Source organism: Hydra viridissima, unplaced genomic scaffold (assembly GCF_058129835.1).
Source record: "Hydra viridissima isolate aposymbiotic clone 2 unplaced genomic scaffold, HvirCarnegie_v1 scaffold_1, whole genome shotgun sequence".
Taxonomy (NCBI): domain Eukaryota; kingdom Metazoa; phylum Cnidaria; class Hydrozoa; order Anthoathecata; family Hydridae; genus Hydra; species Hydra viridissima.
Genome location: NW_028324300.1, coordinates 13,239,968 through 13,254,427, shown reverse-complemented (window position 1 = coordinate 13,254,427; position 14,460 = coordinate 13,239,968). Strand labels below are relative to the sequence as shown.

Genomic DNA, 14,460 nt, shown 5'->3' with positions numbered 1-14,460 from the left:
TTTCTTCGAGAAGCAGGTTTTTTGAAAGTTCATGCTACAACATTCGTATTATCTATAGCAAGAGCAAGATGTTTACAAATATTTTTGCCAGCCCGAGAGGAACTTCATTTGAATGGCTTAAAAACTCTGTCAATTTCCACCTCTTTAGTAGACTGAAATTAGTATTAAGAGTGCCGGTCAATCTCAATGGATGTTATGGATAGGTAGATATTTCAAATATTTGTATTTAAACTTTCGGGTATGGCAGGTAAAAGACAGCAGATGTAATTTTAAAAAGTGAACTAAAAACAAAAAGGAAAGAATGAAAAGGAAAAACTAATAAACAAAAAATTGAAGCCTTAGATAAATGACAATTATGAATTAAATGTTTTAACAGTTTTTTAACTGAGTTGGCTATTTAGTCTAAACTTTAAAAAAAAAAAAAATCACGTTGCTTTAAATTTAGAAGCCCCATGGAGGATCAATTGATCCACGTTGGAGTTTCTAAATTTAAGCTACTAAAATAATAATTTTGAAAAATTGATACTTTTTGACTTTTTTGATATAATTTACTAAAAAATGAATAAACTACATAAAATTACATTCAGAGATGCGTTTTAAGTTATTATTAAGTTGGGTCAATTGATAAACTTTAGGGTATATAAGTATATAAACCAGGACCTTCTAGTGTAAATGGCAACTTTTGAATATATTTAACAGTTTGTTACTTTTTTTGTGTAATCCTAGATAATACTATTGCTAATGGTAAAAGAGAGTCACGGTTTTTTTTTGTTGCTCAATCAAGTTCTTTGAAAGTTGCAAAGTTAGGAGGTATTTTTCTTAGAACCTAAAAAGCTTTGTCCAGTGTAAAACTTTGTAAAATAAGTTTTACTATTTTAAATCAATCTTTATATTTTTTATAAAAAGTTACATAAATGAATGACGCAAATATAGAATTGAGCAAGGTATTTTTTTCTAAACTTAGCTTTTTATAAAACGCTGTAATTTTAGCAACTAAAATTTCTTGACGCTGTAATTGTCTCCTATCACTTTAAAGTTAATTTCAACGACTGCAAACACTCGTAATCCTTTTATATTCTAACCTTCAAATCTCCACAAAGAAATCTATTAGCATACTTAGCACCTCATAAATAAACTTTGAAGTTAAAAGACTCGTTAATCCAATGACTATCCAAGAAACATTCATTTTGGTTAATTTACGTATTTTTAAAGCCATTTAAAAATCTCAACGTCATTCATGAATGGTGATTGTCATTATTCAAAAATGGTGATTATTATTATTCAAGAATAGCGATTGTCATCATTCAAGAATGGTAATTTTCTTCATTCAAAAAAGGTGATTATCATCATTCAAGAATAGTTCTTGTAATCATTCAAGAATGGTAGTTAAAGGTACTCATGGGATTGAGTCTATTATTTCATGAGCGAAACTCAAAAGGCAAACCTAAATGTTCAAGCGTAATCTGTTTATGACTCTAAAAGTTTGGGATCTTCATTAAAATGAAACATGAACTGAAAACTGGAAGATTTTACAGATAAAAAATGCAAACAAACGGATGACTGCGAAAAAAATGCAGCATTTTAAAGATAAGTTCTGAGAAGAAAAAACTCGTCTTTAATGCAGGGCACAGGCTACCAAGGGCCCCAAGAAGGCCATGGTCTTTTAGCTTTTTTTGAAACTTAATTTTTTTTAAACCGAAAGAAATTAAGTTTTTGAATAAATATAATCACGACAGCGCGTTTTGTACTTGCTTCTTAAAACTATCGAAAACTAAAATAATAATGATTGCAGTGAGCAGAAGATTTCCCAATATTGAAGCTATTTCACAAAGTATCTATTCCATTTAAAGCTTTAATTTTAAGATAAATATAAATTTTGTCGTTTTTTGTTTAACAACCAACTTAGCAAGTGTTCTAGAGTTTAAATAGCTTATATGATAATTAAGATTAGTAATTTATAATGTTAGTAAAAGGATAAAGTAGGTAAATTGTAATTTATTCAAAATTGCTTTAATTTTTTTTTATGTTATATATTACATACACAGCTAAACTTGAAAGGGAACGATGACCGAAATAAGATAATAACGCGCACTTGAGTCGCAACAAGAAACGAAGAAGAGTTGATACTTAATAAAAAAAAGCACCAGTGAAATTTAACCGAGAACTTCGATTTAATAAGGCCAACTTGAGTATCAAGAAAGCTGATTTCCTTGAAAGATTAAGAAAAAGGATGTTGTAAAATATTAGTTATACAGAGATTAGTCTAGCATAGCACAATCTAAAATACCTAGTTAGAGATAATTAACAATCAAACTATTATGAAATAAAGCGTTACTTTTTTTTGTATACAAGAGCTTACATTTGAAAAAGAAACTAGAACACCTACCGTGCTACCCAAAATCACGCGAAATCCTTTTTTAAATGAGTAATAGAAGTGATTGACTACTAATAGTTAATAATGACACATTATTTACGATACTAAAAATCACCATGCTTTAACTTAATTATATTGTTACAAATCAATTACACGGCTACAAAAAAACTACTATGTTACAGTAATTAGCATGCTTCAAAAAAAAAAAATTATTATTGCTTTTTTAAATAACACCATGCCAGATGCGAACAAGTTGTTTAACAATTAACACCTTATGACCTTAAACTTTTTCTGAAATATATTTGTTGACTCATCATTGATACTTTAATTGGATTTAATCTGTTTGCTTTGTTATCACTATAACGTTCAAAAAATTTATTATGCTTTATAAATCTGTTTACCGAGGTATTGAAAAATTTAACATAGTTTTTAAATCTGTTTGCTGAGGGATTACTGAAACTTTATGGATTAAAAATATGTTCTTTACGGTTGTTCAATATGCAACTTTTTTCAAACCGCTAAAATCGAATTTCTCCCCATTCTTGTGTTAAAAAATAGTATAAAAATATATTTTACAAATTATTAAAATACTTCTCTTAAGACCCTTCAAACACGCTCCCATGTTCTGTTTAAAGTAGTAGAAAAAATCCTTGCGTTTATTACAAGTTTTACATATTGCTAAAGTTAGATTATGATATTGACACAATGAAAAAGTTAAAATACTGTCGATTTGTTATCAACATTGTTTAAACTCTCTGGAACATGGTGTGCATCAACTTAAGGCTAAACAAATTTGTTTATTAAAGAACAAGAAATGCAAAACCAATTTTAGTCCTTTTGTTAGTGTAGGGATATAGTTTTCTATACATATAGTTGTCACAGACCTTCTTCCAAAAATTTACATATATAGGATGACAAGAAATAAATGAGACAAATTTCAATACTAAAATAAAGCTATTAAAAGTACTTCTATGTTAACAAATTATACCACAATTTTATCAATAGGCTATTATTTACCTTATAACATGTTACAAATTAAGATTATGTCAAAACTTAGACATTCCATAATTTCAGTTCATGAGGCAGGCGAGCGTCAATCTAACATCACAAGAGCCTTGAAGATTACCAAGCTAATTGAATTGAAAACAATTCAGCGGTACAAGGAGTTTAGTAATTAAAATTCAAAGATAACAATTAGAAAAATCGCTGGTGACATCAGTATGAATCGTGATATTGTTCAGCTGATTGCTAAGGAAGATTCGAAATAAAACCCTTACAAAATCCGTAAAAATCAGCTGCTGACGAATGCTAACTAAAGAGTGAGGAAGGAAGGATGTCAGATGCTCTTGAAATGGTCTGCAGATGAAATTATAAAAAAAACAATTTTTCTATAATGTCATCTGCAGACCATTTCAAGATGACCATTTTCAGATAAAAAAAAACCTTTTTTTAGATGAAAATTTGTTCAATATTCAGCAAGCATTCTATCCTCAAAATAATAGGGCTTGATCTGAAGAGCCCCCAGAAGATGTAAGACAAAATAAAAGCCACCAGAATCCAACCCCAGTTTGACTGAGCAAGAATTTGTACCACCGGGAAACCTCCCCTCAGTTTTCTCAATAAAAAGGTTAAATCCCAACGGTTGTTTCTTCTTTTCCTAATGTCTTTTTCTAATCAGAAATGTTAAAAAAGTCAGTCTTCGATATTTCTTGTCACCCTGAATACCAAACTTTTGCTGAAAGATATTATTCAGTAATTATTAATGATTACCAAATACTTCTCAATGTCATTATTATATAATATAAAATGAAGTTTACATAAAAAAGTTGAGAAATTTTTAAAAACTTTGTGAAATAAATATTATTATTATTATTATTATTATATAATTATTATTATCATTATTATTTTTATTATTATTATCAATATTACTATTATTACTATTATTACTATTATTACTATTATTACTATTATTATTATTATTATTATTATTTTTATTATTATTATTATTAAAATTATTATTACTACTATTATTATTAACATTATTATTATTATTATTATTATTACTATTATTAATAATATTATTATTATTGTTAAATGTTATATATTATTATCATTATTAACAATTTTATTGTTATTATTTACTTTTATTATTATCTTTGCTATTATTATTATTATAATTATAATTACTATTGTCATTTTTACTATTACTGTTATAATTATTTACCATTATTATTATTATTTTTATTATTTGTATTATTATTATTGTTACTATTACTTTTATTGTTATTATTATTATTGATATTATCTCTATTATTGTTATCATCATTATTGTCGTGAATAACGTCTTCAAGATGCAATTAGCATGTTAATGTATGCAGGTGTTAATGCATGTAAGGTCTTAATGTATTTAATGCGTTAAAATGACGCGCTCGTAAAGCTGTATAAAAAAAGGGTGGAGTTGGTAAATTGTATGATTCGCCGTCAGATCGGAAAAATAGTATCAAGTTCATACAGAAAACAGTGACTCATTAGTGTCTCAGGGAAGGTTAAAAGAATTCCCAACACTGTTTAGAGGCGACAATTGCCTGGACAAACGAAATCTACGAATCAGCGAAGAATGAACCAAGAGAGAAATTACCAGAGATAAATCAACGTGATATGATTAAACATTAAAAAGCATAGAACGAAACACAATTAATGGCGACAAATCAAGCATAATCTTGGCGCTAGACAAAATAACACGTTTATTTGGAGGATTTGAAATGGCAAAGGATGAGCTAACCAGAAAAATGCTTGACGACGGCGGAAACATCGATTCGGTAGAAAAATGGCTTTCAAAACCAGTTATGTAAGTAGAAGCAACGATTGAGATTAAAAACAAATTGGTGAGCAAATTGGATTCGATAAACAAAAACAAAAGTGTCAAAAAATTCGAGTATGGAAAACAAATTATGGAGCAGCAGTAAACGATTGAAAAAGAAGCAGAAAAAGCTTCACTGAGAAAACTTCAAAGCGAAGAAAAATAGTACCTAAAGAAACTAAAAATGAAAGAAACATTGCGCAAATCTCTTGGAAACAAAAGCAAAGTAACTCAACAATCTGTCAAGCTTCAAAAGTATACAATTACAAAATTTAATGGCGACTATAAAGACTGGTTAGAATATTGGAATCAACTCACCGCAGAAGTTGACAATTAAAACATATCAAACATTAGCAAATTCAACTATTAGCTGGAACTCGTCGAAGGAAAACCCAGAGAAGACATACTTGATTTATCACAATCGTTGGAGGGATACGATGAAGCAAAACGTATACTAAAAGAAACTTATGGAAAAGATATTTTGGTTCACAAAGCATTGATTAAAGATCTGAAAGGATTGATGGCTATATACAGCACGCACAAGATCAAAGAAGTTCACGACTTTTACAATAAACTTGCGAGAACTGTACGAACATTGAAAACAATGCACAAGATGCAAACGGCTCAATCATTTGCGTATTCATTGATGGATAAATCAGACTCTTAGGTTAAAATTTGTTTGTTTGTTATTGGTTGCTATCTTTTTTTTTTCACCTTATTTGCTTCTAAAATTTGTTTCATAATTTGCTCTAGCCATAAAAGAAACAGATTAAGACGATTAGTTGACCCTTCATTTGCAGACCTCGCTCTCAAAGTCTGGATAATCTGAAAATAGCCTCTTGGTTTTGATTTTTGTGTTACCACCAAATCCAGGATAAAAATTCACTTTGGTTTGCTCTTTTAGTGACCACCAGATGACTGATTAGCATATTACCGATCCAAAACAACTAAAACAATTTGAAAAACTCAATTTTTTATCATCAAGTCAATAAAAAGTAAAAGAAAGCACATAAAAAAATGAAAACGAGGGCCTACGCTACATAAATGGAGCAGTAAGTTTCTCAAGATATAATTGTGTGGATATTTAGGTGTTTATTTTCTTAATTGTAAATAATTGATGTCCTATCTGTAAATAACATTTGTAATATAATGAAGAATATTTACCATTCAGTTTGAATTATTTTAAGTTACATTTAACTTAAAAAAATATCTTTGGCACATATTCAAAAGTCTGTTGGGTAAATTAATTCATTTAAACTTTCTAAATTGCTTTTTTAATCTTTTAATTTGTTAATAAAAAACCAGTTGACAGTATTATAGTGCACAGGCCAATAGTTTACTTTAAATAGATTCAATAAAAAAAAAAGCAAGTCTAAACCATACTTATTTTTCATATGACAAGTTTTTGTTCCTTTATCTTTATAGTTTATAGTTAAGAAAAGCTGAAATAGAAAATATTTATTGAGATGTAGACATTAGAAAGCAACACGCAAATATTCTAGCGATTTAAGATGACTAGTATCCGTTAAAAAAATTAAATACAACTGGGAAAAGATGTAACCGCGAAGACTCATCAACCTGCCGCATAAATAAAAGATAAATAGGTATCACAACCAAAAAACAGCCAAAAACTATAAAAACTTGAATATATATATATATATATATATATATATATATATATATATATATATATATATATATATATATATATATATATATATACATATATATATATATATATATATTAATAGAGAGAGAGAGAGAGAGAGAGAGAGAGAGAGAGAGACAGATTAGGAGGAATTCGAGCCACTGATGAGTACGGTCGTCTCTTGGGAAGGAGAGAAGAAGAAAAGAAGACGAAGTTTTGAAGAGAAAGTTTTAAGAAAGATTTAAGAAGAATTTTAAAAAGATTTTGTGATGAGAAAAGTACAAACAGTATTGAATGCGGCAAGAAGCGTAAGAGAATATTGTTTGTATTACTAAAAGTTATGAGTAAAGTAGTGCTAACCGTTACGCACTAATAGAACATTTGTTGAGTTTTATTATGTAACAGAATATAGTGAGGACGGCAAACACAACCTTAGCCCTTTAATGATTAAACCTTGTTCATTCCTAATCAAACTCTCCACAAACCTTGCCGTTTCCTAACCAATTACTCCCCAAGCCATCAACCTCGATCCCAGCCTCCATTTACCCTTCCACACTACACTAAACCCAAAACATCCCCTTACCCTTTCCTTTTAACGTAAACATTAAAAAAATTTTAGCATCATTAAAAAAAACGCTGCCCTCAGAGCATGTAGCTTGTTAGATTCGGAGATCTGAAGAGCATAAAAAAAAATCAATTCCGGTCGCAAACTCTTCGACACATAAGTAAAAAGCTTCAGCATAAAAATGTCGGGAGTTTTTATCTTGGTTAAACCTTTTTAATTTAAAAGGAATCTCGTGGTCTCAGAATTATCTAGAATCTATTATAAAAGTAATATGGGGAGAAATGCGTTTGTAGCGAGATACTTGGAAGCAAAATGCCAATATTAGAAAATTAAAAATGGCGTTAAAGTGGAAAAAGTTTACGCATTAAAAAATCTAAAATAATACCAAATTTTATATTCTTTATTTAACTTATTCATTTTATCGAACGATGTGCTTTTTCCAGATGACTCATACAAAATCCGGACATTTGCCATCCATTACACACATATATAAATAGCTAATAAAGATATAGTTGGTTAATATAAATATAATTACTTAATATAAACATAATTAGTTAATGTTAATATAATCAGCTAATATATTTAGTTAATATAAGTATAATTAGTTAATAGAAATATAATTCATTAATATCTAAATTAGAATTAAGGGTTTTGTTAATTGCATAAGAAACTTATATTTTGACAAAGCATTTTAATTCACCATAATCTTCTGCCATTCGAATTTTCTAAAACATTTTTATTTAATAAGGATGTGGAAGCTAATAGAAACATTTTGCTAACTCAGGAGTTTAGAAAAGAGGCTCTTTTCAAATTTTGTATGACAAAACCGGAACTTGCGATCAATGACAAATACAAAATTCACTCAGACACTGCAAAACCTCCAAATTGCTTTATACCAAAAGCTGAAACTACAACGTGGAAGAGTTTTTCAAGTCCTCAACGAAAACTTCAAATATGAAAAGATTTTAACTGTTGGTAAAAACAAGGTCAGTTTTTTTTTTCTGTTGATTAGAAAACATGATATACAATACTGAAATGAAATCTCTGTTTAAGCATTTATTAAAACTATATGGTGCTGTATAGCCATTAAGCTATCAACAAAGAGCGATGTTTTAAGCAGACAGTATCTTTGTTTCTCCTTGAGTAAACAAATCTTTGTAAATTTATTAGTTAATTTTTTGTTTCGATTTCGATTGATATTTTCAAGCTTTAGACATAAATTAGAAAAGCCTATCTCTCAGACAAAAAGAATAAAGTTTCTTTTAAAAGGCAAATTATTTTATAAACCTACTTCTCTTTAATGATCGTACGACGATGTTTACGGTTCTTATTTAGGTTCATCGACTAAATTACCCGATGCTCAAACATCTCAATGGTTCAGAAAAACAACTTTGTAAATAGGAGTATTATTCTTTTCTTATAACACGTCATCCGTTTGAAAAACTGGTGGCGACATTAAGAAATAAGTTCGAAGGCCCAGATACCTTGTATTTCAGAAAAGCATACAGCTGGGGCATACTCAATATGTTGCGAAAAAACTTGACCCGAGAGGAATTCAAGAAAGGAGTTACAATTACGTTCCAGGAGTTTGTTAATTTTTTTAAAAAAAAGAGATTTTGATGAACATTGGGATTTGATGACAAAACTATGCTCACCTTATTCCCACAAGTATGATTACAAAATGAAAATGGAAACATTCACTGAGGATTCTATCCCGATCCTAAAAAATGCTTATTTAAATGAGAAATTTCATTTTCCACGCAATTAAAGCGATGGTTATTTATTAAAATCCAGCGATATCATGCAAATATACTTTTCGAACCTAACAAAGCGAGAAATCAAAAAACTTTATAATTTTTATGAAGACAATTTTCTTGCATTTGGAACCAACCTCCAGTCTTTTAAAAGGCTTAAAATGGTATAAAATAGATTCTAAAAATATACTTTTTTTGGAAGATTCAAATTTCAATACTACAATCATTTTTAATATATTTGTTAAATACTATAGAGATATTCAATAATCACATGCCTAAACTGGAGCAAGTTGTAGTATTTTCTTTTACTTTTATTGAACTTACTTAGCGAGGATTTTTGATGAAATTTTATAAGTTCACCTGTTAAATCATTAAGTATGTCAGTTTCTCTTTATTTTCTTTATTATTTTTATTTATTTGTGAGTTAAATAAATCTAAACCAGCTTGTCAAAGTTTACCGGGGTGCATCGTATTACAAAAGATTATGAAGTTTTTCTTATAAAGTCAGGTATAAGGAAATGAGGAGAATTTTTTTTAATCGCGAGAAGAAGAATTAATACAGTAATAAATTATAACAAAGATGTGGTAAGATGCTTCGTGATTTGAATAGTTAAGAGCAAATTCCAATTAGTGAAACCTCCACAGTTCGAAAAACTCTATTATTCGAACCAATTGTTTTGTCCCATCAGCAGATTTCTCTACGTTAATCGAGCGTTTAACCAAACAGAAAACACAAATATTTTTTTCGAATGTGTTCTGAATTTTATTTAACTGATGTTTAAAGGTTTTTTGCATAGGTTGTGTGTTACATGTCAAAAGATGTTTTCAAAAGGTAACATAAGGAGAAAGTGGTGCTACTACAACTTATTATCTCCTCCCCTTACCCCTCCCTGCATCATTCCCCCTCCCCCTCCCCATCCTCATCACTAACATTCGACATCTTAGATAATGATTAATTTTTGTTAAAAGTTTTCTTTTTAAGAGTTAAATATGTATACTTTTTATTAGAAAAATTTAGAGTAATAACACGTTATGCGAATTTTACCTTGCTTATGAGAAGTTTTATCAAATTATTAATTTCTATCAAGTTTAATTATTTCACTCCACAAATTATCACGGTTCTTACATTTTTGTCTAACACATCTTTTGTAAATTTTATGGAAATTTTCATAAATTCTTTATTGGTTATTTAAAACATTAAGCTAGATAACTACTTTAAATGTCAATTATAAAAGTACAATTATTTAAACACAGTTTACTGCCTTTTTAAATATCAATTTACCCGAAACCTCCCCACTTCCCCGCCTGATTTTAACTTTTATTGCGCTTGTCAAAAAAAGTGAACTTGTAAAACAAGTTTAAAAAGTTTATAAGATTTTTTTTCAGAGAAAAAGTCATTTGTTCTAATATAAAATTTTAATTTAAAATAACAAACCACTTTTTTTAATAAAGAATCACAAATTTCATACGGAACATGTTCGAAGGGTCGTTTCTTTCTTATTACACTCGAAAAAACTTTCGTATTTATGATAAACCAAAAAACATTTTAAATAAACTTTTGTAGTAAAAACTAAGATTGCAATATTTAGCCTTTCCCAAGCAGATTTCTCGTTTTAAATACAAGATCTCATTTGATAAATACTGGGGAAACAGACCAAGTTTATCTGTTATAAAGATATGTTTTAAAGGATATCGAGGAATATTGTAGGCATAATGGTCTCCACGTTGCAATTGTTCCATCTAAACTTCGTTCGTAAAGTCACAAGCATTTTTTTAGTGGAACCACTGATGCGATTTTTATAATTTATTATGGTACTAAATCACTCCAGCAAAGCTTCGCATTTGTTTTTAGGAAAATAAAAAAAATTTCCTGACCAACGCCGTAGTTCAAACACTCACCTTCTATTGAACCACATTTATTGTTAGCCGCTTGTGCAAAGAAGACAAGACTGAACAATTATCAACAATTTGGGGGAAAGTAACCCAATCAAATGCGCGCATTTAATGTTGTATCCGAAGAGCTTTTTCGAAACTTTGCATGGCGATGATTACAACATGAGCTTCGAAAGCAATTCTCTCACTTTGAGACTGAGCGACTCAGTGGCTAACGATATTCAGCAAAAAAATCAAAAGAAAAAGTATTGCTTTTGCGAGTTAACTTACGCGTATTTTTTTCCGATCGAAGCCAAAAACATTTTCTCCGAAGAAGATTGTTGGCTTCACGTAACTTTTGACATATTTGAATAACGTAAAAGTGGAACGCGAGGTAGCTTCGTTCGATTTGAATTGAGATTCAACAAAAGACAAACAACAATTTTGTTGTTTGTCAAATATTCAAACGAAGCGTTTACTTTTAAGTAAACGCTTCGTTTTTGACAAACCACCAACCACTTCTCAAGGACAAACGCACTATTTTGTGGTGAGATTTTTCAAAGCTTAGATACACGTTTTTAAAATACAAAAATGAAAAAATGATTTAAAAGAATTCAATTGATCCCATATTCGCCATGCAATGGATCCCACTTTTTTGAAAACAACTTTTGTTTTACACAAAGATTGGTGAAAGAACCGAAAGAAATTAATCCACCTAACTTGGAAAAGGAGGCCGAATCGATCAACGAATGCTTCAAACGGTTCGGCGAAAATCGAGTCGAACTAGCGGTGAGCCAGATTATGCTAATGCTTAGCGAAGCTTCGAGTTTTCCCGATAAAAACATTTGCATGGCTCACGTGCAATTCTCGAATTGCACGTGAACCATGCAACCGTTGTCATTCGTTGGCCATGCATGAGCCATGCGATCAAGCCATTCGTTTTTTGAACAATGAAATTGTTAAACACATATATGTCCGTTTCATTTGAACAAGAACAAATGAAAGGAAGAAAACTGATGCACGCACGTCACATTTTACAAAATTATAAACCGCAAATCAACGGTGCATTAAGAAAGTTCAGTTTAAATCAAATTACATTATTTAAAAAAATCTAATGCACGTGCTTTAAATCGTGCTATCGCAAAGAGCATTAGAAACACCCAAACAAAAACTGCATGACCGTGAGAGACGCAGCAAATGGAGTGGTTCGAGAGTAATATTCGGTAATTGCAGACACAGCTACGTAATCCGGGCGATTCGATTCAGTACGAAATGAGTGATTATTTGATTCAATATCAAGTGCATCGCATGTACATAAATTGGCGTAGCGGCGGTCTTCCGTCGACTTCGAACGCGGACAACTTCGTTTTGGCATTCGACGCTGATAACGACACGCTCATTAGCAACGTGGGTATTGTTTCGATCCCGAGAACAACTTCGATCAGTCTTTTGTGTTTGACCTGACGAAAAATATCAACACGGTTGAAGATGGTCCCCCGCAAACCATGAACGGAAGCAGCAAATTCAGAACCATGCTTAAAATCAAAGAAAACTTTATTGTTCAAGATATGGTGGACGTTTACGTTCCTGTTAAATACATTCAAACTGGAACGGGTGTAAACGAAAAAATTGCGCACTCCCCGAAATCATTGAACACTACTTAAAAATGTTAGTTTTTGTTTATATGAAGAAGAAACGTATGAAAGCTAAAAAAAAAGATTTATCGTTGTCGAAAACCTTGTTAATGTAAAAGTTGCTGTCATATAAGAAGCAAAAGGCAAAGGGGAAAAGGAGAAAAAAAATACAAAACTTGATTCGTTAGGGGAAAATTGCCGGGGACAAATTTTTATCTTCTAGCGTTTCGTTTTTGTCTATTTGCTTCTTTCCGAAAGACGCATACTCTTCGACAAAATGATACAAGTTGAATTTTATAAATTCTTTTGAAAAAGGAATGACGCAATATTTAAATCACTTCGAAAGCCTAAGTTTTTCTTTTTTGGATATCAACTCACACTTGCTGAACTGAACCGGGTTATGGTTGTTGATCATGCAGTGAGCAAAACAACGATTTCCTTTTGATCGAAATCTTTTTGCTGGTTTATGTTAGAAATGTACATAACTGCACGGACTTTGAGCTTGATCCTCGTCTTCCTCTTTTTAGCTTGTCTCTGTTTTCCTCTTCCTTACAGCGCTTCTTTTCGTGATGCAGCTATTCAAATCGTTGAACCAGCTAATCAATTCGTCTTAATTCTGTTAAAAATTTTAAGCATCCACTTTTTGATCTTAGACTTCCGTCAGCCATTTATCATTAATCGCTGTTGCTGTCGAAGCGTTTTTTGCTCTCCAGACAGTCGAGCAAAGCGGCAGCTCTTCAAATCTTTCATTGATTTCTTCTCTTTCTTCGTCAATTTTTCACCCGAAAAAAGCTTTTTCCGCCTCGCTGCTCTCTTTTGCACTCCTTCGTGCTATTGTTTCTGCTTCAGGGGTTTTTTGAATATTCGAAACGGGGCTTTTTCGTTATCACAAGACTATAAAAAATAGTTTTACTGATTTGAGTCTGATTTACGAGAAGGAGTGAAAGGAAGTGAGCTTTTTACCCAAACTCATGCAGCTTTCTGAACATGTTGTAACTGGAGGAGCAAGAGTTAAACGCGTTGAACAGCTTGTAGCGCCCTTCCAAGTATTGCCATTGAGAGGTGTGAGGCACAAACGTAGATGATTCGCTCGTGCACAGAGTAAGATGCTGTTTGCTTTTCAGTAAGATGTTGTCGTCGAAAGCACCAGCGTTTTAATTTGTCTCTTATTGCTGTTTTGAACGCCAATAGCCTCCAAGATACGCTCCACGCTGTCAACGATTCTCAAATAAAGCGCTTGCAGGCCATTGCAATCGGAAGTCGTGATGCATCGCCAAGCGTCCAGCTGAAGTGGGAAGTTTTTTCTAATCTGTAAACTAAAAGTTCGGAAATTTATTTTGCTTTAAAATTTTTATTGAGTAAAACAATTTTTTATTAATATTTTTACATTGTTGAATTTGTTATTCAATTCTCTCTTGAATGATGTATTAAATGTTCTTAAATGTTTTATTTTCAGATGTCTATCGAACGTGAAAACATTTGTACGTCTATAACTTCCCTGCATCAGCAAAATAAATGTCAAATTGAAATTGTGCGTTTGCTCAATGTCAGTAAATCTGTGGTGTCTAAAGCAATTAAACGTTTCAAGGATTTGGCCACACAAAGGACCGTCCTCGTAGTGGAAGACCACGCACTGCCAATACTCCTGCCAACCGCAAACTGATCCGAGAACGAATTTGACAAAATTTCCGCCGTTCAATTAGACAAATGGCAAGAGAAATCGGCATTGATGAGCACAATGTCCGTCAAATTG

The 14,460-nt window shown here is 31.0% G+C and overlaps 1 protein-coding gene across 3 annotated transcripts in view; it reads right to left on the bottom strand.

The window, feature by feature from the left end:
* The window catches only part of LOC145187460 (stimulated by retinoic acid gene 6 protein-like), a 78,362-nt gene extending 75,721 nt beyond the window's left edge, over positions 1–2,641 (bottom strand). Inside the window, exon 1 of one of the 3 annotated variants that reach the window (XM_090073761.1) lies at positions 2,387–2,641. The gene's annotated coding sequence lies outside the window, so the exon portion shown is untranslated. The remainder of the gene's footprint in view (positions 1–2,386) is intronic. The other 2 variants (XM_090073758.1, XM_090073760.1) reach the window with 2 other exon arrangements.
* Between the last annotated feature and the right edge of the window lie 11,819 nt (positions 2,642–14,460).